The 25,389-nt window shown below is 40.9% G+C and overlaps 1 long non-coding RNA gene across 1 annotated transcript in view; it reads left to right on the top strand.

The window, feature by feature from the left end:
• Positions 1-23,828, top strand: part of LOC141742652 (uncharacterized) — an 84,776-nt gene extending 60,948 nt beyond the window's left edge. Inside the window, exon 3 of the long non-coding RNA XR_012586800.1 lies at positions 23,432-23,828. This is a non-coding gene — a long non-coding RNA (uncharacterized LOC141742652). The remainder of the gene's footprint in view (positions 1-23,431) is intronic.
• Positions 23,829-25,389: the final 1,561 nt, after the last annotated feature.

The raw sequence follows: 25,389 nt of genomic DNA, 5'->3' as shown, positions 1-25,389 counted from the left end.
TCCTCCTCTCTGTTTCCCCTCACCTCTTTATCTCTCTCTGACTCTCACTCTAACACACACACCTGCATGCAGAGAAGTGTATGACAAATAATAGCTGGAAGCAAGGAAATTACTGTGACCATTAGAGAACATGGCATTGATATAAGTTAATAGATACTTAGTAAAAACGCTGGTCAACTGAATAGTTATGATGTGTGATGTCTCGCTTATACGAAGCCATGGAAAGAAAATGATTAAAAAAACCCTCACTAAGCTTTCTTTTGTCCATTTGTATATGGCTACAGGTAAGAGCAGAAGGCAAACACCAGCAGACAAGATACTCTCCCAGTCTGGCCAGTCTGGATTGTCAGAGGCAGGGCTAGATCGTTTTAGGGACTGCAAGCACAAGGAGTTCTAGCAAACTTTGAAACTCTACCCACCTGGATAGGTACCCGTGAAAGCAGTCTCTATCTCTTAATGTTTTGTCTTCACTAATATTGAGTTAACTTCTCAATTTATAATTTATAATACTTTCCTATAAGATCCACTTAGAGAATACTAACTAATGACATACAGCAACATCATTAAACACTTTAGTGCCTCAGGGTAACAAACTACAATGCATCCTGCGAAGTAGCACTTAAAGGTTGTATGAACATATTCTGTCACCTTGCAATCTTTTACAGCGTAGCCGTGGGAATGTGCAGGGAGATAACATGCAGCGGAATAGAACAAAGTCTGCTGGAGTCACGCTCTCCTTAACGTGATGAATTATCAAGATGCCGTACGTTTCCTGGTTAGGTCCCAAAAAGCTGAACTTTTGTAAATGAGCAAATTTAAATGCCTTCTTATCACACATAGGTAGAACGCTGTTTTCATGGTGTTACTAAGAGTCTGATGTTACTTTTAAGTGACTTTATGCAGTGATCAGTACTTCAGCCCTAATTAGTAACAATAGTAAGGGCCTTCAGTTTAAATCATAAACAGAAAAATAGGTCATCTAATATTTCAGTTCACCGCCCTGCCAACCCTACATTATTCCTTGCTGTATATATTCTAACTTTTTTCCTGCAGTACTTTAAATTTCCTAAGCAGCAGATTCCACGACTTCATGCTTTTTTTCTTTTGAGTTTGCTTTTTTTGCTGGAATTTAGTAGGATTCTTCTGAAGGACAAGGGCAATTTTTAAAGCCGCTTTGTAGAACTCCATTTTCTTTTGATTTGGGCTCCTCTGACAGTGCTGAATCTCAAATTTTCGTAGCATCCTGTGGGAAAGGGAAGGCAATCTGCAAAGTACAGATTCTCCTGGCAAATCCTGCTTGTTGCTAGATGCTGCTTCTAAACCATCTCTCCTTGGTTTTCATCCTTGCCTGATGGCTGCATCACATGCTGTACGTTCAATATGGTGATGACTCCGAGATGCACCCTGTCACTAATCTAGTCGCTCATGGCTGCTGTGATTATCCACTGTCTCTGTCAAATTACTCTTGGACAATGTCATCAGTGTAGTCTCACCTCTGAATGGAACAGCCCTTTTTTCTTTTCTTTTTTTTTTTTAAATCAGGATTAAGCAGTCAGATCTGATGACACTTCACACAAGTATAGTTGTTTGAAAACATACTGTCCTTTCAATCACAGTAAGTGACAGTGTGCACAGTGTGCACTCCACTGATGCCATGGCTGCCTTTGATGCCTGCTCTGACATGCTTTAAGATACATAGTTCAGAGAAAAATTCTTTACAGTAGCAAACTACTTTTGCCAAATGGTTAGCTGTGTATAATTCTTTTTTCCCCCCCTTTTAAAGGAAAATGTAACAGGGATTAAATTGGGGGAGAGTTGAGTAGCCATTTCCTATGATGAATATTTTTTTACTGGGGACAGGCTTAAATTCCCATACATTTAGAGCAAAGGAGTGGGTGTGAGGAAATATGTCTAAGCTCCCTGCTCCCATCTCAATGCCCAGTTTCTCTCTCATGGATATTATAGAGGCTTGAGTGGGAGTTTGAGATTTTTCAGTATGTGGGAGAGAGCTACTGACAAAAGAAACCTGTGGAGCTGAGAAAACCACATGATTGCATCTCTCTAATTTCTTCTCTCCCACTGTCCTTTGGGCAATGAGATGGTGAGATGAACCTTATGGACTGTAGGGCAGGGAAGAAATGGCAGCACTCAGCTGTGGTGGGGCCTTGCAGGGGATTTCCTTTGACCATGGAGCTCCCCAACAGCTGAGGTGCCACGGGGGCGGGCACCACGGGCTCCAGCTGGGGAGCTCCAGCATCAGGAGACAGCCAGGGAGCAGGGGTAGAGCACCAGGAGGCAGTGGGGATCACTAAGGTTATGGTACAGACCGGTCAGGGGGCCATGAGGGACATGAGAGAGGGACCAGTGGTGTGTGCCTCATCCCGTGTGAGGATGGACTTCCCTGGGGAGCCACAGCACACAAGGCATGGTATGGGGATCTAGAGGAGAAACATTAGTTTAAGCCAACTCGTCGTCATCCCAGATTCATACATGGTCCCAAGTCACAGCAATTTCTTACGTGCTGCCTGTGTCATGTAGTAAGAAGGCCTGAGGTCACTCCTGCTCCACCACTGGTCTGTGTGGTCTTTGCACCAGAGATTGCGGGGATACCAGAGCGGAGCTTGTGCTGACCTGGGGCAGGTGCCAAAGGCCAGGCAATGTTCACTCTGCCTGGATTGAATGCTCACTGCCAGGCTGGGGGACGGAGGAAAGATACCTTCCAAGAGTTGCAAGTTCCAGGAAAGAGCTACCACGTGTTGTAGGAGGGATGTAAAGTTGTAGAAGATACTTCTCTGCAGGTCTGGTGGTGTTGTATGGCTTTTGTAGCACATGTTTGCTCTTGCAGCAGAGTTTAGGGATGAGGAATGTTTCCAGCAGGGGAAATGGAGAGGAAGAATCTTACTGGAAATTGTTCTTAATCATAGCAGAAATTTTCAGTGTTTTTTTCTGTTTTTTTGTGTTTTTTTGTTTTGGTTTTTTTTGTAACATTTTCTGGTGCTGAGTGCAAGTAATGCAGCATTTAAATTCTCTTCATCTCAGATGATTCACTGAAGGTCAGGTCTCTTGAAGTAATATTTTCTTTCTTATCTGCACCTAATCAATCATGTCATATATAAAAAGTCCAAGCGGTTGTATCGGTGCTTTAGTACATTGTAACAATATTATACCAATCAAAATAAACTAATCACATATTAGAAATTATTTTAAAGTGATACTGCAAAAAAAAATAAATACACACAAGCTACCAAATCACACAGATAAAATAACGCTCATCGGTCATTACAATGGAGATAGTTGCAGGGTTTTTTCTTCTTCTAGGATATTTAACTGGCTGGCTTCTAATATTTCTTTTAATGTTTGCTTTTGCCTGGCAGGAATGTGATAAAATTATGCAAAGCTATGATTCACATAGAACAAACACAGATTGCAAACTATATAATGTTATCCTGGCCTGCTGTTTATAAAGCAATGAATATGCCTGCTAACTCTGTATGCTGATGATTTTTTGCAGCCAGGTTTATATCTGGATGAATGACCTTTACTTTTTCTAATTATTATTTTACACAAGCAAATAATTTACCTTTATAATCATAAGCAATCATCAAGAAAGACCCTTGGCAGGTGCTGGCATATTGTACTGTTCATATAATTCAGTAAATAACCTTTTTCTGGTTCAGGTATGGTTTCTCGGCCTTAGATGTTGCTCTGCACAAAATAATGTGAATTAAAACTTAAATCAAGGCAAATAATCTCAATTGTTTATATATGAGTTTGCATAAAATCACAGGCTGTCCTAGTTGCTGATACAGGCCTGTTGGGTAAATGGCCTAATGGTTCTGACTCAGCCTCTACTGAGGAGTGACTGAAGAAAGGAGAGTCTTCTCACCAGAGCAAGCAGTTGTCAGCCTTACACAGGGTCTTAGGACTTGGAGAAAATCTGTTAGCTTCTCAGTCAATGCACCCAGAAAGTCATTGTAACCAAGTGGCCAGTTTCACAGAATCACAGAATGGTAGGGGTCGGAAGGCACCTCTGGAGATCATCTAGTCCAACCCCACTACCAGAGCAGGGTCACCTAGAGCAGGTTACACAGGAACGCGTCCAGGTGGGTTTTGAATGTCTCCAGAGTTGGAGACTCCACCACCTCCCTGGGCAGCCTGTTCCAGTGCTCTGCCACCCTCCGGGTAAAGAAGTTCCTCCTCATGTTTAGGTGGAACTTCCTATGCTCAAGTTTGTGCCCATTACCTCTTGACCTGTCCCCGGGCACCTCTGAAAAGAGCCTGGCCCCATCCTCCTGACACCCACCCTTAAAGTATTTATAAGTGTTGATAAGATCCCCCCTCAGTTGTCTTTTTTCCAGACTGAAGAGACCCAAATCCTTCAGCCTTTCCTCATAAGAGAGGTGTTCGAGTCCCCTAATCATCTTTGTAGCCCTTTGCTGCACCCTCTCCAGCAGTTCCCTGTCCCTCTTGAACCGGGGAGCCCAGAACTGGACACAGTACTCCAGGTGCGGCCTCACCAAGGCAGAGTAGAGGGGGAGGATGACCTCCCTCGACCTGCTGGCCACACCCTTCTTGATGCACCCCGGGATGCCGTTGGCCTTCTTGGCCACAAGGGCACATTTCTGGCTCATGGTCATCCCGTTGTCCACCAGGACTCCCAGGTCTCTTTCCACCGAGCTGCTCTCCAGCAGGTCAGCCCCTAACCCGTACTGGTGCATGGGGTTATTCCTCCCCAGGTGCATCACCCTACACTTGCCCTTATTGAATTTCATAAGGTTCCTCTCTGCCCAGATCTCCAACCTGTCCAGGTCTCTCTGTATGGCAGCACAACCTTCTGGTGTGTCAGCCACCCCTCTCAGCTTTGTGTCATCAGCTGACATTGTGCACTCAATCCCCTCATCCAGGTCATTGATGAATATATTGAAGAGGATTGGACCCAGTACTGACCCCTGTGGAACACCACTTGCTACTGACTTCCAACTAGACTCTGTGCCCCTAATCATGACCCTCTGAGCTCTGTCTTTCAACCAGTTATCTATCCACCTTATTGTCCATTCATTTCACCCACACTTCCTAAGCTTCCCTATGAGGATGCTGTGCGAGACCGTGTCGAACGCCTTGCTTAAGTCAAGGTAGACCACATCTACCACCTTCCCCTCATCTATCCATCTAGTCATGCCATCATAGAAGGCTATCAGATTAGTTAGACATGATTTCCCCTTGGTGAATCCATGTTGTGTACTTCTGATTGCTTTCTTTTCCTCCACATGCCTTGAGATGACGCCCAGAATGAGCTGTTCCATTATCTTTCCAGGGATGGAGGTGAGGCTGACCAGCCTGTGATTCCCCGACTCCTCCTTCTTGCCCTTTTTGAAGACTGGAGTGACGTTGGCTTTCCTCCAGTCCTCAGGCACCTCGCCTGTTCTCCAGGACCTTTCAAAGATGATGGAGAGCGGCCCAGCAATGACTTCTGCCAGTTCCCTCAGCACTCTCCGGTGCATCCCATCGGGGCCCATGGACTTGTCGATGTCTAATTGAGCTAATTGATCTCTCACTTGATCCTCCTCAACCAAGGGGAAGTCTTCCTCTTTCCCTGTTACTTTCTCCAAAGTCTGGGACTCCTGAGGGCTGGGCCGAGCAGTAAAGACCGAAGCAAAGAAGGCATTCAGTAACTCTGCCTTCTCTGCGTCCTCCATCACCATAGCTCCTGTCTCATTCAACAGCGGGCCCACAACTTCTCTAGGTTTCCTTTTGCCTCCAATATACATGAAGAAGCCCTTCCTGTTGAGTTTGAAACCCCTTTCCAGGTTTAATTCCAAGGAGGCCTTGGCTTTCCTCGTTTCATCCCTGCACACTCTGGCAGCATTCTTGTAATCTTCCCAAGCGGTCAGTCCCTTTCTGCTTAACAGCCATAGCCAGTTAAGCAGAAGCATGTGAAAAGGCTTGCTCGGTTCCTTCACTATTCGAGTCTTTCTGAGTGTCTTAAGGGTCAGACTCTGTTTTAAAGCACTTACAATAGAATGGCAGTGACTGAATTGCTGACAGCATAGCATGCAACCTTGCTCAAGAGGTGTAGCATTAGGCTAGAGACAACATGGGGTAGTTCAGAGACACCTGGGCTGTTTCAGCAATAACACTGAACTTTCATGCTTCAGCTCTTTCTGATACAGCTGCTTGTTTCACAAACAGGTGTCTAAAACTGCTGTGAAAGTCACTTCAGCTGCAGACTGAGCAAACGTCTACTGACTTTTCATATAATGGTATAGTGTCAAGTAATTACCTGCACATTACTCTCACTTGGGAATTACAACTTGAGAGCCCCTGGTCTTTGGAAATGAGAAGAGACCCGTGCTTTGGGGGAGATGGGAAAGAAACCTGCTGGAGTGTGCCCTTTGTTTCACAGTGTTTTCACTCTCTGACCAGTTGTGTAGTTGCTAAGACTGCTGGCAAAAGGAATAATTTTCCTGTCTTTGTTACAGGATTTTTACCGTTTTTTCCATCTCAAGAAACAAAAAGAGAGCCAGGGAGAATCTCCATCCCTCACTGGATGCAGGGGGGAAAGCTGCAACCAAGGACGAGGCTGAGATACTTAATGCCTTCTTTGCCTCCGTCTTCAATAGTCAGACCAGCTATCCCCAGAGTGTTCAGCCTTCTGAGCTGGAAGATAAGGATGGAGAGCAGAACAACCCACCCATAATCCAGGAGGAAGTAGTCAATGATCTGCTTCTGCACTGAGACGCACATAAGTCTATGGGGCCGGATGGGATTCACCCAAGAGTACTCAGGGAGCTGGTGGGAGAGCTCACCAAGCCTCTCTCCATCATTTATCCACAATCCTGGTCAACAGGGGAGGTACCAGATGACTGGAGGGTGGCTAATGTGATGCCCATCTACAAGAAGGGTCGGAAGGAGGATCCGAGGAACTACAGGCCTGTCAGCCTGACCTCGGTACCAGGAAAGATCATGGAGAGGATCATCTTGAGTGAGCTCTCATGGCAAGTGCAGGGCAGCCATGGAATCAGGGCCAGCCAGCATGGCTTTAGGAAGGGGAGGTCCTGCTTAACCAACCTGATCTCTTTCTCTGACCATGTGAGCCACCTTCTGGATGCGGGGAAGGCTGTGGACATTGTCTATCTGGACTTTGGTAAGGCCTTTGACACCGTCCCCCACAGCATTCTCCTGGAGAAGCTGGCGAATCATGGCATAGACAAGTGTACTCTTTGCTGGGTTAAAAACTGGCTGGATGGCCGTGCCCATGTGATTATGGGGCCATGTGATTAATGGGGTGAAATCCTCTTGGTGGCCAGTCACTAGTGGTGTCCCACAGGGCTCAGTTTTGGGGCCGGTTTTGTTTCATATCTTTATCAATGATCTGGATGAGGGGATTGAGTGCACCCTCAGTAAGTCTGCAGATGACACCAAACTAGGTGGGAGTGTTGATCTGCTTGAGGGTAGGAAGGCTCTACAGAGGGACCTGGACAGGCTGGATCAATGGGCCAAGGCCAACTGTATGAGGTTTAATAAGGCCAAGTGCCGCATCCTGCGTTTCGGTCACAACAACCCCAAGCAATGCTACAGGCTTGGGGAAGAGTGGCTGGAAAGCTGCCCGGCAGAGAAGGACCTGGGGGTGCTGGTGGACGGCCAGCCTAACAGGAGCCAGCAGTGTGCCCAGGCGGCCAAGAAGGGCAACAGCATTCTGGCTTGTATCAGGAACAGCGTGGCCAGCAGGAGCAGGGAAGTGATCGTGCCTCTGTACTGGGCACTGGTGAGGCCTCACCTCGAGTCCTGTGTTCAGTTCTGGGCCCCTCTGTACAAGAGGGACATTGAAGTGCTGGAGCGTGTCCAGAGGAGAGCTACCAGGCTGGTGAGGGGTCTGGAGACCAGGTCATATGAGGAGAGGCTGAGGGAGCTGGGCATGTTTAGCTTGGAGAAGAGGAGGCTGAGGGGAGACCTCACTGCCCTCTACAACTACCTGAAAGGAGGCTGGAGAGAGGTGGGTGTTGGCCTCTTCTCCCAGGTGAATAATGACAGGACCAGAGGAAATGGTCTGAAGTTGTGGCAGGGGAGGTTTAGGTTAGATATGAGGAAGAATTACTTTACTGAAAGAGTGGTCAGGCACTGGAACAGCCTGCCCAGGGAGGTGGTTGAGTCACCATCCCTAGAGGTGTTTAAGAAATGTCTAGATGTGGCACTTCAGGGCATGCTCTAGTGGCAGAGATTGTAGGGGGGTTTTTGTGTGTGTATGGTTGGACTCAATGATCTCAAAGGTCCTTTCCAACCATGAAGATTCGATGATTCTATGATTCTATCATTGATAGTTTTTTGCAATGAATACATAGAAATGCCACAAACCCTATTCTTCGTGAAGAATCTGCTGCTGCTCTGCATTTCTGCATAAGAGTGAATATAATGGCCTTGTGACACCTTGACAAGAGTAATTATACCCAGAGGGATTGGTAATTTATGTTGGGTAGGAGGTGGTATCATTTCCTGGTTAGTCTGTACCCTAACTTGTTATTATCTATGGCCATCAGCAGCTAGAGTGACACCTACAGAGGAGACCTCGGAGCTCCCAGCAGGAGCTGGAGTTGTTCCATTTGACTGTAGATCGAAGGAATTCCTACTGTTTTTCATACTGTGTGTAACATAACCTTTGATAACGTAGTAGGCAAGGCAAGGCATGACTCATCTCATTGACTTTCCCCTCTTGTATATGACTTTTTAACAGGTTACGCTTGACAGAGAATGTGTTGCTACTTACTTTTGACCACCATCATTATGACAGTGACTCAGTCATATATAGCATGCCATCTAAATAACTACTGTTCCTAAGGAAATATTTTTCGTCACAAAATTTCTTTGGTTTGGCAAGTTACTTCATTGCTTGTTTCTGAGACGAGCACCCCATTGTTTTGGGAGGTATGCACACAAATAATTAAAGACAGAGTGTTGTTCTGACAAGCTTTTGCCCTTAAAAGAAGAGAAAAAGAGGAAAATGTTGCTTCCATTTTGTAAACAGAAAATGGATGTGACAAAGAGGTGAGGTTAAGTAAATTGCAAAAGAAGGTCACATAAGGGATCTGTGACAGAGCAAGGAGTTGATCAAATTCTTGGAAGAGCCAAATACAATAACCTAGACACGCTCCTCCATATTTCCCCATTTATTTTTTTTTTTAGCCAAGCCTGTTCTGTTGCTTTAGTTTCTTTCAAATCCTCCTGAACTGTTATATTCCAGCTCAAGAAATTAATCACTGTCCTAAAACTGTAGTACAATCTCTGTAGTCTTGTGAATCTCTCTAGACTCCTGAGCACATGAAAATCTAGATCCATAGTCTTCTTTGATCTTTGACGTTTTGTCAGCTCCTCCCATTTCCAGTTTTAGCTTTCTCACTTCATTTCTTTCAATTCTTCAATCCCTCCCTAATCCTTGAGATTCTTACTTTTTCCTTCTTCCTTCCCTTACCAGCCCTGGTAATACTTTTTCTTGTAACTCGTGTCATAAACTTGTTTTATCTCCTCTCAGATCCCATCCGCTTTCCCTTTCCTCTATGTTGTTCTTAATTTTTTAAACATCGTTTTCTGAACTGCCTCAAAATGTAGCCAATCTTTATGTCATTCACTTATTTTATCAAGTGAGAAGCTCAACATCTGAGGTCCTGCAGGTTTGTTCTAATCCTATTTACTTATCTTCAATCAAACAGGGGAGTTTTCTTGGCCACAGGTCCAGGTCCACATATGTGATCCTGAATTGAAGGTATTTGCAGTAGTTTTTTTCTGCTTCTGTGTGGTTTCTGTGCTGCATACGTCTGCTGGGTATGGATTTCCAAGCTAGTTCCAAACAACTGTACACTCTTGGTGCTAGACCTCTGCCTGGCCCCCCATATACATGGGTACAGTGCTTAAATTATTCTGTAGGTGAGACTGTGTATTCCTTAAGTTATTGTAAAGGTTTTACCCTATACTTGGATTCTTGACATTTACCTTTTATAGCTGTTATGTTCCTTGAGGTGATCATTCTTTTAATCCATGGTGTGGAAATATTGCTGAATGTGTTATAGATTTTGTAGGGGTTTTTGAGGATTTTTTTTGTAGAAGGTTAGGTTTTTTTGGTTTTGTTTTTTTTGCTAGGATTTTTTTAGAAAAACTACAGAAAGAGTGTTTAAAGGTAATGACAAAGAGCTCACAGCGAGTGTCATGGATATCTTTACTTTTTTTTCCTTTGCAACTAGAAGATAATATTGCCAGGGCATTCACAGTATTTCTCAGACCAAGGCATGGAATGCGTAGTATAGTGTCGTCATTTCGATTGTTAATTAATTGCTAATACATTAGTGACTGTTAGATACTTATATAGGGTCTTACTTCCTGAATGCTCTAAAAGCATTTTACAAAGAGTGGTCTAGGACAAGGAATGGTGAGCACCAGTAACACACTAGGAGCACAAGAAAAGTAGTAGCCAGTGGGGAATGTATTTCCCACAGCAGGAAGACAGTCAGGATGGTGGGGTTCACACCTGACTCTTAAAAATAGTGCTTGGGTGTTAGTAATGCCCATGTGTATTCATGAGCTTTTGATGCCCTATGCCACTGAGTAGAGACAAGTGAACAATCCATGGCTGGTCATTGCCAGGTTCACCAAGTGAGGGTGAGATGTGTCGTGTAGATGTTCTGTACCTCTTCAGTTGTGCTGTAGGAGATGGAATGCTCTTATGTGAGCTACCAAAGAGGAGTAGGATATAATTTCTGATCAGACCTTATCTTGGAGTGTGGTATTGAATCTTCCTTTCATTCAGTACAGGTTCTTGTGGGAGTAACTGTTCTTCTAGACTGAGTTAAGCAGGCTTGCGTGGGCATTGGGGTATAGAAGACAAGCACAAAAGGTCTGTGTGTGAAACCAAAATAAAATCTGCTGAGGTCACGTGTTTGAGAAGCAACGTTTGCATCATACAGGAAGAACTAGACCATCTTCAGGACTGGAGAATTGGAAATGGAGTTAAATCTGTATGAAGTACACAAGGTCAAATGACAATTTTTTTTCTATAGGCTCATTAATTGTCAATGCTAGAGGAAAAAGAAATGCACAGGTATTTCACAGGACACACCTTTGTGAAATGGCCATGTGATGAAAAGGCAAATGTGATCTTAAGATTTTTCAGATTAAATGTTTCTGTTGATGATAAGAAAGTGTGAATGTAATTGTACAAGTCCCAGGTATATAATTCTGGGCGTTTGTGTTTAAAACAGAAAGTAGAGATGCAAAGAGGAACCTGGTTTTGATCAGGAGAATGGGAAAACCTTTCTTAGTGGAGGAAAAAAAAGGAATCTGATTTACTTAGCTTAGCATAATAAAACCTATAAAGATCTTAGTGACTAAAATCAAGGAAGCAGAAAAATAAGTAATAATAGCAGTAGCAGTGAGTAAATGTGAACCCAAAATAGAAGACCATTTAGCCATTAGAGAGGCATATTTCTTGAATATCTTACCCAAAGATTATGTTTTCCCCGAGAAAATGGTAGTGTCAAACAGTGAGCCAATTTTGAACGTTACAAAGTCTTTATATAAGTGTGCTGCTGCTACTGGAACCTAAACCCAGCGTCCCAGGAGATGCCATTTATTTCTGCATTCTAGTGCCGTAAACAGTTGTAGCTTAATTTAAGGAATCCGTAATATTCCAGCACTCTTTATTTTCTAGCATATCTTTTTGTGGACTGAATAATGATCTTGAATTTTAATGTCAATTTAAGAGTTTTCAAGCTAACTTCTCCCTTCTGAGGTTCCCCAATTTACCAGCAGTAGCTGAATGAGCCATTCAGTTTTGTCTCATATTTTGATCTATTTTTCACATGAGCACTACTAAATTCTGTACCAAAGTCAGTGAAGCAGCCCGAGTACTTAGTGATAGTACAGTTCCCCACAGGGGCCTGTTGTACCCCATCTAGCTGAATTCAGCTGCAATCCATTTTTCAGTTTACATTTTTTAAAATTTGATAATACCTGAGGGAATTAGTTACCTAATTCTTATTGAATTACAATGTGAGTTGGATGAATAATTTCCTTAGACTTGTTTGAAAATCTCAGATTTTTATTCCAATATTATTCACACTACTGCATGTGTTTTCGTAGCTAAAAATCTGCAATAAATAAGTTTCTGGAATCATATTAATTACAAGAATATTTACTTACAAAGTAATTTATAAACAAAATTCATACCTGTATCAGGTAGTATAGTTTTGTTTTTTTTAAAAGTAAGACTGAATATTAAGAAGTTGGACACACACTGGTTTACATAGCAGCTACAGATCATACAACAGCTGTAATTTCCATAGCACTGAACTTTAAATGAGAGAAGACAAAAAAGATGTGGCAGAGGACATGCTTTGAAGTTTCAGCGTCTGATTCCGTAAACTGCTCAAGTAAAGGTGAATGGCATTTATCATAAAGCAGACTAATTTTCTGTCCCTAATTAATGGTTTCTTCAACATTATGGATGAGAATAGGAAGTATGTATGTCAAGGGAATCATATTCCCTTAGCAGAAAGGGAACAGATGCCTAACCTGTAAGTTTGCATATCCCGATTTTATTGCTGTGGGACTTGCCAGTTCTAGGGTCAAAGCAGCATGCTAACTAGTGGGCATGGAACGGAAAAGGAAGGTAGAAAGATAAAAGAAAGAGATGAAATCAATAAGAAAGGGTTCAAAACATATGTCTGATAAGCTCTTTCTAGTAGATAACATTGTCAAAGAATAAAACTGAGCTGGAGGGTAACATGCCTGATTCTGTCCAGTCAGTTCACTAGGAAAGGCTATATTTGATTCTAAGCTCTGTAGAGACATCTGAGAGATGCTGTTTTCCATGTGCAAGAAATTCATAAGGAATTAAAATATTTTTGGTGAGCTATATTATGCTGCGTTCTTCTCAACAAGGGGACTGACAGAATTTGATGGTCTCTCGGTCTTTGACTTTTTTGGAGATTTAGGTATTTCACATCATTTGGTGTTAAAATAGTCCTGGTCTCTTCAGGGGAAGATAAGACAGTGGATACATTACCACCATGTGCTAAGAAGCTTTTGGATAAAACTCTGTTCCCCAAATGAGAATTACTAACAGAGATTCCAACAGGAATCCAGTACAGTCCTTTGCTTCCCACATTTTTGGGGGTGATCAAATCTTTGTGATAGTTGATGTAGTTTACAAGTGTTCAAAAAGGCCTATCATAAGGTGTTTGTCACTTAAATCGCATTTTGTGATATCTCCTCACAGCATTTTCAGGGTAGAACACAACTACTACTTTGTTCAGGATTTGCAAAGAGGGCGATCAGTTTTACAAACAGCAGTGGAATTCTTCCCACTGAATTTGAGGTCTTTGTGGAAGCAAACTACTTGAGTCCTCTGTCATCACTGCAGAGCCCAAGGCACTTTGAGAGCAGAACTCACATTGTCTGTGTGAAAGTACTGCTTTTGAGATTAATTACCTTTGGTGCTGTATAGAAAATGAGCTTAGATTAGACACTTTCAGAGGGCTGGAGTTAGGCAAGAAGAATCCAGCACTGCCAGCCAATTCCTCTGAGACATGGGGGATGAGGACTGGGTAGCACTCACCACACAGATCTACTTGCTGGACAGATCTTTACTAGATCTGTCCTTTATTGAAGAAAAGGTGTTATTCAGACTCTGTTTGACTCATGAATATATCCAAGTCTTCTATATCCTTGGATTTTTTTGGCCCAGTCCTTTATTCTACACAGAACGTGCTTCTCTGAGTAAAAGGTTAATGATCTTTGGGCCTGGACTGACCCAGGATCAGAGCCAGCAGTTTTTTCCTCGACTGCAGTGGGAAGTGAATTCGGAGCCTGTTTGAGAGCCTGGCTTTACATGCAGCTCAGGTTTAGATAGGGGGACCTTGTGTAGTGCAAGTCCTCTGTGAAATTAGGTGACTCTATGTTGAAAGAGGCAATTTTTTGATTAAAAGAAAAAAATCTGATAAAAGCATGTGTTTGTTTTTGGAGAACAGCACGACAATGTGTATCGTTTTTATCTGTCAACAGCCATCACCTTGTCAGAGTTTGGCTGCTGTTGATTTATTACAACCTATGCGAATGTATAATTGGTAGGCTGGTCCTCAGATCTGCGGAGGAGAGGCACAAATTTGGAAGCCAGATGTCCCATGGTAATGTGCTAAAAGAGAGAGATAATCACCAAAGAGCTGAGGAGCCCTTCAACTCATTACTCTTACATACTCTCTTAGCCTTAAGATTTATCAGTGTTTGTAATGAAAGCATCTAAAATGAAAACAACTTATTAACTTCACTAAAGACACCATCTTCCACTCCCCACAAATAAATCTTTTATCGTAATCTGCACTGCAGGAGTCCCAGCTTTTTAGTCAGAAATAGGGGGGAATTCACTGAGGCGTGCTTATTTAGTATTGCTGTCCCAATGCCCAGGATGACCTTGACAAGGAGAAAAGACTTTGGAGTTGGAAATTTCCCGGCAGAATAATGCATGCAAGAAAGTATTACGCTCGTTTGTGGAGTTCAGGGATTATTCTTAGAGCTATTTCATCAGGGCTTTCTGCTCTTTCTGTGCCAGTGCGGAAGGCATGCAAACTACTCACAGAACTACGGCCTGTCCTTAACGTTTATATGGCCAAGCCTTAATGCCTTAGAATCAAAGACCGTTGTTTCTGTCAGATGAAAGGCAGAGAAATAGTCCTGGAAGTGCTCTTCTCCAGCTGAGGTGAAGGAACATTAACATTTAAAATATTGATTTGTACTTTTAATTCCCTATTAATCTCAGTGGCTTTTATAGTGTTTGGGTTTTATGAGGAGGCCATGGCTTTTCAAAGGTGATGCTGTTAACATGGGACTTGTTCCTGGTGTTGGAGTGCTGGCTGGTAGAGGGCAGATCAGTGAAAATCTTCAGGAGACTGCAGTGGACTTCTGTAGAAACTCCACTTGGACTGGAAAGTAGGGACAGGAAGGCAGAGCTATAAAGCCCGCGTGTAAATTATCATTTGTCTTCCCCCTCTAATTCAGTCCTGATCTGGAGAGAGGAGAAAGCTATATGTCATTAAACGAGTCTTAGTGGGTTCATAGACCAGGTGATGTACATCCTCTATTTGCCTCAGACAACTACATGTACATCTTTCTAATGTGATTAGGCCGTCATACAGGGCACAGAACAATTTATTATTCTGCCTGAGAGCACCATGTTGCTCTTTAAAAAATTGTTACTCCTGGAATCGGCAATTACTTTAAAATAAATTTACCAAAGACAAAATTGTGCCTCTTGGGTCAGTAAATGACTTCCCTGTTTTTTCTTGAAGAGACAAGGTGTTTATTAAAGACCTCCTTAGTTTACTGTGTTGGGTTTTTCACTTTGAATAATTGTCCAATTAAATATAATTTGGAAGTCCATGCTAACCTACTGCTTGCATTGTACAAGTAAGAATATCTCTGAAAGATGTGCATTAATAAATCCCACTGAGCCCTATCTCTTTTTAAAAATGGCTCCTTTTGTTTAATTTTTAGATTTTTTTAACAGGGCTCGAAGCCTTACATTTGGAAATGCCGCTGTTTTCACACAAATAATTTATACAGTTCATTCTTTCAAATTCTGTAGAAAACAGTTTCATCATTTATTGTAAGTTAGCTTTTTTTTTTTTAACCTATTGTTTAGGTTTGGAACATTTTACACTCTAAAAACTTTACACATTCTATTCTTTTTTTTTTTTTTGTCTAGGGATTTCTATTTCTGCTTTGCAATGGGGAAATAATATGAAGTTAAGTGGATTTAGAACTATAGGCTACTTATAACTAGGGAAAAAAAAGTTGAAATTACTTTTACTGAACAGATACTTAATGCAGACGTTTTCTTTCTTTTTCCTTTTTTTTTTTTTTTTTTTTTTTTTTTGTTTCCTAGAGGATCAGGATTGATAACAATTCATCTTTCCAAACAGGTCAAGTAGTTTGTGGGCTGGAGAACTAACAAGTATAAGTCAGCAAAAGGATAAAAGAAACGTAATTACATGTAGCAATTAGATGAATCCAAGATGGAATTGGTCAGTAAGAGATATGTAGAAAGATAAAGAAAAATGGTGTTGCCTGATGTAATGTGTTCCATAGTCACATATAGTCATGCCCAGCCTCGTGGTCTGAGTATGAGGCCGGCAGCAGGACCTCTCATTTTCACTCAAACAAAAAAAGCATTGATATTTCTTTATCTACTGTGATCTAAGTCACTCCAACCCTTTTTCTCCTGTGGATATAAGACTTTTATTCCTAATAGGAATATAATGAGTATTGATTAGCTAATCAATCTAATTAATAAAGATTTTTAGAACTGGAGAAAATAACAAAACATATGGGAGAAATTTTAGCTTATTGACATATTAAAAATAAGTAGCAATAACTGCCATAAAATGAATCCCTAAAAATATTTTATGCTGTTGTAGTTAAACTTTTAATTGTCATTATCATTGCTCTTATTGTATAGAAATATCATTTTGTTTTAATATAGGTAGGAACTTATAGGTAGGGGACATTGATATTAAATTGGCATTAAGATTTAAATTAACTGCTTTCTGTATGTCCTTTATATTCTGGCTCTCTTCACCTTCTCGTGAAACATAAGGAGTTGGAAAGCTTATTTGCATTTTCTAGTCTATCAATGCACAGGACACCACATTAATATTGAGGTCAGTAATACAATCTGCTGTTCCTGAAAAGTTAAGATCCAATAACCATCCATACACAAGCCTAAACCCCAGCCAAGTATTTTCCATCTAGTGGCATCTAAAATAAAACAGAAGTTAATCGGTATTGCCCTCTTCAATGTAACACCATCCATGGGCAGGAGGGTGCATAAAACTGTATATGCATAAAAATAACTGTAGAGATCTGAAGTACCTCATTCATTTCCAGCTGAGATGGTGAGCTGCTTAACTTCATTGGAGAGTGACTGAAGTAGAAGAGATGGACTTTTGTTATCCAGTAGTTTGATGACTCTTTCCTGAAGAACTATGTTCTCATAGATAAAAGAGCTTAGTTGCATCATGGATCCAGGAGGATTTCGGATATCACAGCTTGCTTTGGGACAAGGGACAAGTGATTAGAGGCTGCTGTTATCTGAGTGGTACAGAGCCATGTGATATTGCAATTTTGGGAATGGGCAATAGGATAAAGAGTAGATTTTGAAAAATATCTCTTTGAGGAAGATCTAGAGATGAGGAGAAATCATAGAGAAGTAAAACAATCTTAAAATCAAGAGTAAGGATGCTAGAGTTTTCACCATTTTTTTTTTTTTAATATACAGAGAGAAAAGGGCTAGCTACATCTATTTCACTTCCTTTGCTGTGTGCTTACCTATACAGAATCCCAGTCATCTGTATTCTGCTTTGGAATGATGTATTGATTGCATTAACTGCACTTGCAGTGCAGCTAGACAGTAAGTATATTCTCCTTCTTCGGCAAGATTTGTTCCCTTTTCCAGAAATATTTTTTTATGATGATTCAGGAGAAAGCAAGCCAAACATAAACCCCACAAAAGTGGGTGGAAGGATTGGCTTAAACCATGCACTGGTTCCTTTTGGAAAGCTGGGAGAATGGCACTTTTGGAACAAAATGCTTTCCCGGCTCCTTAGTTGTCTGCCTGACAGAATGAGCAGCAATGGCACCCCTGAAAAACATCCATATCAAACAGCACCTGCAAGGTTTTCATATACCCCTGCTGTGCTCTGCATCCCAAAGCCCTGGTTGCCTGCTGGGTTAAACCACGACACTGGGGAAAAAGTAGAAGTCAAAACGTTGTTGAAATTGTGCCATTTTGTGAAATAGTACTGTGGTGATAAATCAGAAAATTCAGACAAATTTTTTATCAATATTTTCCAGGCAGCTCTTATTTCCTCTCTCTCATGAGCAACTTTACAGAATGCAGTGCTCAGTTCATGCCATGGTTACTCAGTTAATCACTAAAACCTGCCTTTCTTCTCCGTCTTTTACATAAGCATCTACTTCACAGACGCTTAGCTAAGTGTGATGATAGTCTGAGGTTTGCAAGAGTACATAAGCAAGACATCATATCTCAGTTTATGCTGAAAAAGTCCTGCATGAGCTGTTCTTACATTAATAAGCTTATCCAGGTTCTCCAAGTAAGGTTAGGTGGATTCTGAGAGTACTTCTCTGAACCAAGCAGCAAGTTTCTTATTTGGAGTGGTAAGAACCTGCTGGTGTCTCATGTCAGTGAGATGCACTGACTACTGCCTGAAGAGTGGAAGCAGATTCCTAGAATGGATTTTTGTAGGTTTGGACCTGGGAGATGGTAATTTGCTGTTATGTGCTGTAGAATTTCACTGTCCATCAGTGTGTGGGGTATTGCAGAGGTGTGTGAGAACTAATAATGCCTAGCAGAACTTTTATCAGCAACAGGAAGAAAGGAATTGGAGCCTAGTTTAATGCACCGCTTCTCTCAAAGTACATTTTGTTTCAGTGCGTATCAGCTCTTCAGGACCACTGTTGTGCCAAACAGATAAGCAGTCTGTTATTGTAGACAGGACCGGTGCTTCAAATCCTGAGGCTGTGTGTGGTGATAATTGGTTGTTTTTAATGACTGGGCCAGTTGACAACTTGTAAAATTTTTCAATTTCCAAATTAGCACAGTCTGAGCCCGTCTAGGATAACTTAATGGACAAGTGAATGGAGACAAAGCCCCTGTTGTTGCTCCCTCATAGTGCGTGTAGATGCATTTATAACAAGGTACTGATAGAATGTTTGATTGTAAATCAAATGATTTTATACTAATTTTAAGTTCAAGCACAGATAGTGATTAGTAGCCAACAGATACAGCAGTTTGCACAGCAAAAGGCCACATGAATGATTAAGGGATTGGAGCATCTGACGTGAGGAAGAGCTGGGATTGCCTAGCCTGGAGAAGAGAAGCTCAAGGGGGTATTATCGATGTGTATAAATACCTGATGAGAGGATATAAAGAAGACAGAGACAGACTCTTCTCAGTAGTGCCAAGTGATAGGACAAGAAACAACGTGCACAAATAGAAATACAGGAAAATCCATTTTCACGTAATAAAGCGTTTTATTGTGAGGATGGTCAAACACTGGCACAGGTTGCCGAGTCTCTATCCTTGGAGATATTCAAAACCCAGCTGGACACAGCCCTGAGTAACGTGCTGTAGTTGTCTCTGCTTTGAGCAAAGCAGGAGCGGACTAGATAATCTCTAGAGGTGGCTTCCAGCCTCAACTGTTGTGTGATTCTGTTTCCTACCAAAGGCCAAGTTTCTGCTCTGCGACTCAGTACTAACTGAAGCCGACTGGTGTCTTTACACCAGCTTCACTGAACGTGATTCAGGTCAAGCATGAGAGGAAAAAGAAACAATATTAGTGGAGACAAAAAGTGAGATGAGATCTAGAACTGGATCTGGGAGAAGGAGAATCGGACATACCAATACGAGCAAATGAACAGCTGCTAAAAAGATACACGCAAAAAGGTCCAGAAAGAGTTGCCAAAGGGAGCAGTGCTAACATTTCTGCTCGCAGTGCACCTCTGTTGTAACAGAAGCTATAGATCTCTACCCATTCAATTTTCTTGGCCTCCTAGGTCTCTTCAATACCAGATTCTGTGCTAAACAGCACTTCTACTTTGCAGCTGATCAAGTGCATGAATTTTTAAGAAGTGGGTGGCTTAAAGAAAATTCCTGGGCAGCAAGTATGTCTGATAGTATGTTTTTGATACTTGCTAGAATTTCAGCCCAGTCTCCATTTAAAGTTCTTAAATTACAGGTAACATAAAAGTTCTTATTTTATTCAAAATTGAACTTCATTTGACAAAGCAGCTGAATAAGTATTTACCTTTAACCTCATGCTTGGCTGTAGACACTTTTTAAAATTGAGGACAACAAATTTTCACCTGCTAAAGTCTAATTGCAGTTCTTAAGCATTTTTTGAGGACAAAGATTGTTTTAAACCTCTCTCAGAGCTTCTAGGGGACTGCTGGGTATTTGACTTCATTTGTTTCCTTGTGGAGAATGTGGGTGGCTTTATGCATTTTCTTCCTTCCAAGGTAACATATGTTATCTGTTTATAGAAGAAACGTGCAGGTCAGTGGTCCATCTTCTAAAACAGTGTTGTTTTTTAAGTATGGAAGATGAGAGCATGGTAAATGGGTCAGTGTTTTATATGGATTTCTACTCTTGGACAGGTGTACTTCTTAGATATACCTATGAAGGTGGAAATCATTGGTCTCATTTATTTTTAGTTTATGGAAACTTTATGAATCATATACCATAACAGTATTAATTACTTTTGCACGAAGGCGCTTCTCAGAGACTTATACTTCACTGGTGCAGCAGAAACTGTGGATTACTGTTCTTTAAGAAAAGTTGAAAGACTTGGATAATATGTGAACGTGATGGCAATGAGCTTGTTGAATGGTTTAGCAAGTGAAAAGAGTCAGCCAAATGCAGTACTCAGGAGACAGTCAGAATCTGTAAGTTCTCTGCCTTGCTCTGCTACCAACCTGGCACGCATAATAAGATTTCTGCAGTAACGTCATGGTCTGGAAATAAGAGACAGAGATGTCAATGGTTAAGAGCTGTCAACATGATATGGCAGTGGAAATGGCTGAAATCGCTCTACGGTGCATAAGATAAAGTCTTGACAGTAGAAATTAAGAAAGTATTGAATGATCTTTTAAGTCATGGAACAACCATACAGCTGTGGCCTCCCATGTTTAAGGATTAATTGGGTTTGGAAGAAATGCAGAGAGAGCTTAACCTTAAAGAGGAGACCATGCACCTAGTCTTGTTTAGCTCTGCAGAACAAAACCTTGGAGGAAATAGTATTTTTTATAAAATACTGAGGGCAAAAGCTGGAAGCTAGTTAGAGGTCAGTGCTGGCACAAGTATGAATGGTATGAATTAAGCACGAAAAAAATGGCCTGTAAATAAGGAGATTTTTAATCGTTGGAACAGCCTTAGTGAGAGTGAATAGCACAAATGACCAAAGTAATTTTAAGATGCAAGTGGTAAATTTGAGAAAGGGATTCTATGAAGCCCTTTACTATGAAAGGGGGAAGGCGACTCCCTGGACCAGGAGGTCACTCGCAGTCCTGGGTTCCTACATCCTGGGTTGCTGGGTGGGTTTCCTTCAAAGTCTGTTCTTTACACTTTGTTCCAAACGGGTGGTCTCTTGCTACCATCTGTCACCTACATCAGGACAAAATTGCATCTTTCTTTGTGAGACATAGAACGTGTGATTCGAAAGTTAATGCAGTATTTGTTCAGTGTATTTGCATTTTTGTGCTTGATGCTAGTAGAAGATACAGCCCTAGATTCCTCCTCTGTGGGCTATGATTCACCTTCATTATAAATATTTCACATCAGCCTCATGTTTAATGATGCTGTTGGAAGGGGGAACATCTGGATTCTTCTACCAGGTGCTGTAGCTGGATCTTACAAGTTGTATGCTTTGCTTTTACTGTCCCTATTGAAAATTTAAACAGGGAAAAATATGCCTAAATTCTTCTGAATAGCCAATCTTGAAATTACTGTATTAGATTATTGTATAATTCCCACTACTACAATATTTGAATAACGCCCTACAATATTCATGTGTACTTAGAGGAACTGATGTACTGAAGAGATAAAGGATGTGTTCAAGGTTATAAAAGAAGTCTGAGGTGAAAGAAAACCTGAATATGTCTCTAAGCATGTCTGACTAGTGCTCTGTCTACTGGTCTATTAGAAAAGACGCCATCTTCCTGGAAAGGATGCTATTCAACCTCAGTCACTGCCCATTTGACTCTTCTTATGGAATCATCTATAATTTTGATTCTTGAGGAGATTTCTCAGTTACAGCACAGCTCATTCCTTTCGATATTTTTGTACATCCAGAAGACATGGCTTCCTGCCTAACTACACTTTTCCTGTTCTTCATAACTGTCCTTTATTCCTTTTTTTCAAGTACTATGCTCCAAACAGCATCGTATTTCCCATTGAAATATTTACATGAACTGTTTGCAGTGTTTTGTCTTCCCTCAGTATACCTGTGGACCTTCTGATCAGCGACTATGTAGAGTATTCTCAGAAACGGAGATCACATAGGTGATGCAGGGCTTGGTGCTAGCCTGCTGGGCGAATTCTGACTTCACTGCTTAGTTGGAAGGATATTTGTGGGAAGAATTATTCTGAGATATCCCCCGAGCTCTATCCATATTGGTATCAGAATTACTTTATGAAACAAAGCAACTAGAAGCCAATATAAAACCTGTATATCAAGAAAGTTAGAATTTCTTCTGCATCTTCCAAGATGACATTTTATGTTGTTCAGAACTCATTTTAAATAACTGAAAATATAGTTACTGGTGTCTAAACATGTCATTAAAAAGCATTAAAAGTCTGCTGATGATGCTCTCCTTTTCTGGAATGTTATGTAGTTAAGCTACTAATGGCCTAGACCTTTCGCTTCACACTGGAAAAGTGATGTTAATTTTATGTGAACTAAACACTGGGGCAGAGCACTTTGTGTGGGGTGTTGAGAACCACTGGAGAAATTCAACTCATTACAGCTGTGATGGTGTAGCTTAGGGGATGGTAATAAGACAGTGGAGGGTTTATTATGTTAGCATTAGTTTGCTGGTGCAGTCTGCTGATAGGTGTAGTTCAAATCCTTTAACGCAAAACAAAGTCTTTTAAACCCTGCTCTTTCAACAATTCATTTAACAAGAAGGAGTGCTTTGAAATTAGTCCTTGGATATCGTGTCTTCAATTTACGTCCTCAGTGCAGTTAGCACTTAATATATCCCTTTCAGAAGCAGATTGTCACTGCAAAGTGTCTGTACACAGTCTGTCTAATTCATCCACAGAGGTCCCACTGCATTTCAATTGTGTCTTTTCTATTGCTTTTAGGAGCAAAGCTTGGGGTGCTGCACATTCTTGCCACCTTTTTCCACTTCACTGAAATCATTCACTTGATTTAAAAAACCCTACACAACTAAATTGATTCAGTAAATCCCTTTTTCATGTACAGTAAGTGGTTTGGTGTAAGGCACAAAAATCTTTCTACTTTTACACTTCCTTTCATTTCATACAATTGTCCTTAGAAAAGTAAGTCTATAAATGATAAAAAAAAAAATACAAAGTGGAGCCAAGTTAGAAGGAAAAAGTTTTAACTAGCTTTTTTGTCAAGCTTCAAACAATGCTTTCTCTGATTCTGACTTTCTCTTTCTGACTGTTGTCTGTTTACAGTCACTCGTCATTAACTATATGTATTTATCAGGGTTTGCAGCCATTGCTGGCCTATTTGATACTTCTCTTTTTAAACAAAAACATCCTCAGAAATTGATATGGTAGCCAAAATGATATTCATAAAAAAATTTAAGAAAGAGCTCTCAGCATTAAAAAAAAATTTTTTTTTTGAAGGAGCTGAAAAGAAAAAGGTCTTGGAATTACAAGCAGTTAGACTTGGGTTTTTGCGTAATGACTCCTGGTATCCCACTGTGAGAAGACTTTCCCCAGCTTCTCGTCTGCATTCTTCCTCGTTCCCTGCGGGAGAATGAGTTGGATTTGTCTGCCATATTCACAGCAATCGAGGTGATCCAGGTTGAAAGAAAATCAATAAGATGTGTCCATTTATGCCTCACAAAGGAAGAAAGGTCTAAAGAACAGACATGGGACGTGATTCAAGCACTAGAGACTTAATAAGACTTCTACTTGTGTTTGAAGGGGATGGTAATTTATATTTTACTTTGAACTTTTTTTTATGCTTCATAACTATTGGGATTCGGGCTGACATGGGAAGCAAGGAAAAGAAGGTTTGATGCTGTCTTAGAAGACCTAACCCATTTGGGAAGGCCATGCTCAAAAGTTCAAAAAATTTTGTTTTAGAAAAGATTAAAGAGACATCATATCATCATACTGATTTATCGCTATTGATAAAACTGGTTTAAAGTATTTTGGATTGGGGTACAATAAAAAAAAAGTCTTTCTTCGAGAACAGCTGCAAGTTTCTCATTATTGGCTGTCTTTTCTGTGTGTTTGATATCATTTTGCTTAGAAATAGAGGAGCAGTCATAATAGGTATCCTGGTGCCACTTGAAGCTTTGTCAGGGCAGATCCCCCAAAATGGTTGTTGTTCTGTTTGATGCCTGTCATGTTAGCCACCAGGGTCCTGCTATCCCAAGGGTGTACTCTGTCAGCCTCAGCAAAAATGCTGTCTCGGCTTTAGCGTGCGTTGTTTTTTCAAGCCCATCTTGTGGTGTACTTTTGCAAGTGAGATGTAAGCATGCTCTTATTCAGCAGGAATTAGGACCTGAGGGATTTTTGGAAACAAAACCCAAAAAACTTAAAATAAAATAAACCAAGACAGGCTGCAGGCATGGGTCTTGTTATTGCAATCTTTCTGTTTTATCGTAAAAGACAAAAATGAAAACAAGCCTTCTTACCGAAGGAGTAAATGGCCTCAAAAATTATGTTTCAGCAGGGCATGAAATAAAAGGTTGCTGATCAATGAGGTAGTATGATAGCATGGTGGAAGAGGAAATATTCTTTCTTTTTCTTCTCTTCCAAATATTTTGTCTATACCTTCCCATCAAAAGGAAGGCTGACACTGAACAGGCCCCAGATGAAACATCTGAAATGTAGATGGTGTACCCGAGAAAAAGGAATTCATATTCTGAAATCTGACTGTTCTTGCTAAGTAGCTCTTTAAGAAAGTTTCAATTATAAGAGATATTTCCAAGAAGAAAATTGTACTTGGTGCTTTATGCAGGATAAAGTTAAAGGTGTGAAGAGGATAGAGACAGATTTAGAGCCCACTTTAAAGGTATGCAGAGGTTTATCGTTATTAAAACTACCATTTGTTACAAATCAGCCCCTTTTCACTGAATCTTTGGCAGGTTTTTGCAGTTTCATCCAACTTTGAGTCTTTTCAAAATAAATTGCAAAATGAGTTTGAGAAGCATTCAGACTATTAATGGATTTTTTTTTTTTTTAAGGCTTAATGGGTATCAAACAAGATTTTAGTGAACACAGCCAAGTGTGCCCATTGCATCGTTAAATGAGCAAAGCTAGCATTTAACTGAGATTGACTTACACCACTGTCCTTCACTTTCAAGAACTGTACTTAAGTGGGGTGAGATCAGAATATCAAAGCAGCCCATGTAATGTGTAGTTGCAAATTTTTTTTTTAAGGTTTCCTTCGTATGCGTTTCAACACACTGCTGTTGTGGAATGACCACTACTAAAATAATTAATAAATAAAAAGAGGTGCTAACAAAGCAATTGTGCAACAGTGAATGAAAACCAATGTGGGCCAGGCTGTATTGCCTGGAAATGTAAAAATAGATCCCAGCAAATTGGAAAGGGATTGGATGGACCTG

Source organism: Larus michahellis, chromosome 4 (assembly GCF_964199755.1).
Source record: "Larus michahellis chromosome 4, bLarMic1.1, whole genome shotgun sequence".
Lineage (NCBI taxonomy): Eukaryota > Metazoa > Chordata > Aves > Charadriiformes > Laridae > Larus > Larus michahellis.
Note: the sequence above shows the minus strand (reverse complement) of the source record. Positions and strands in the feature narration are given on the sequence as shown.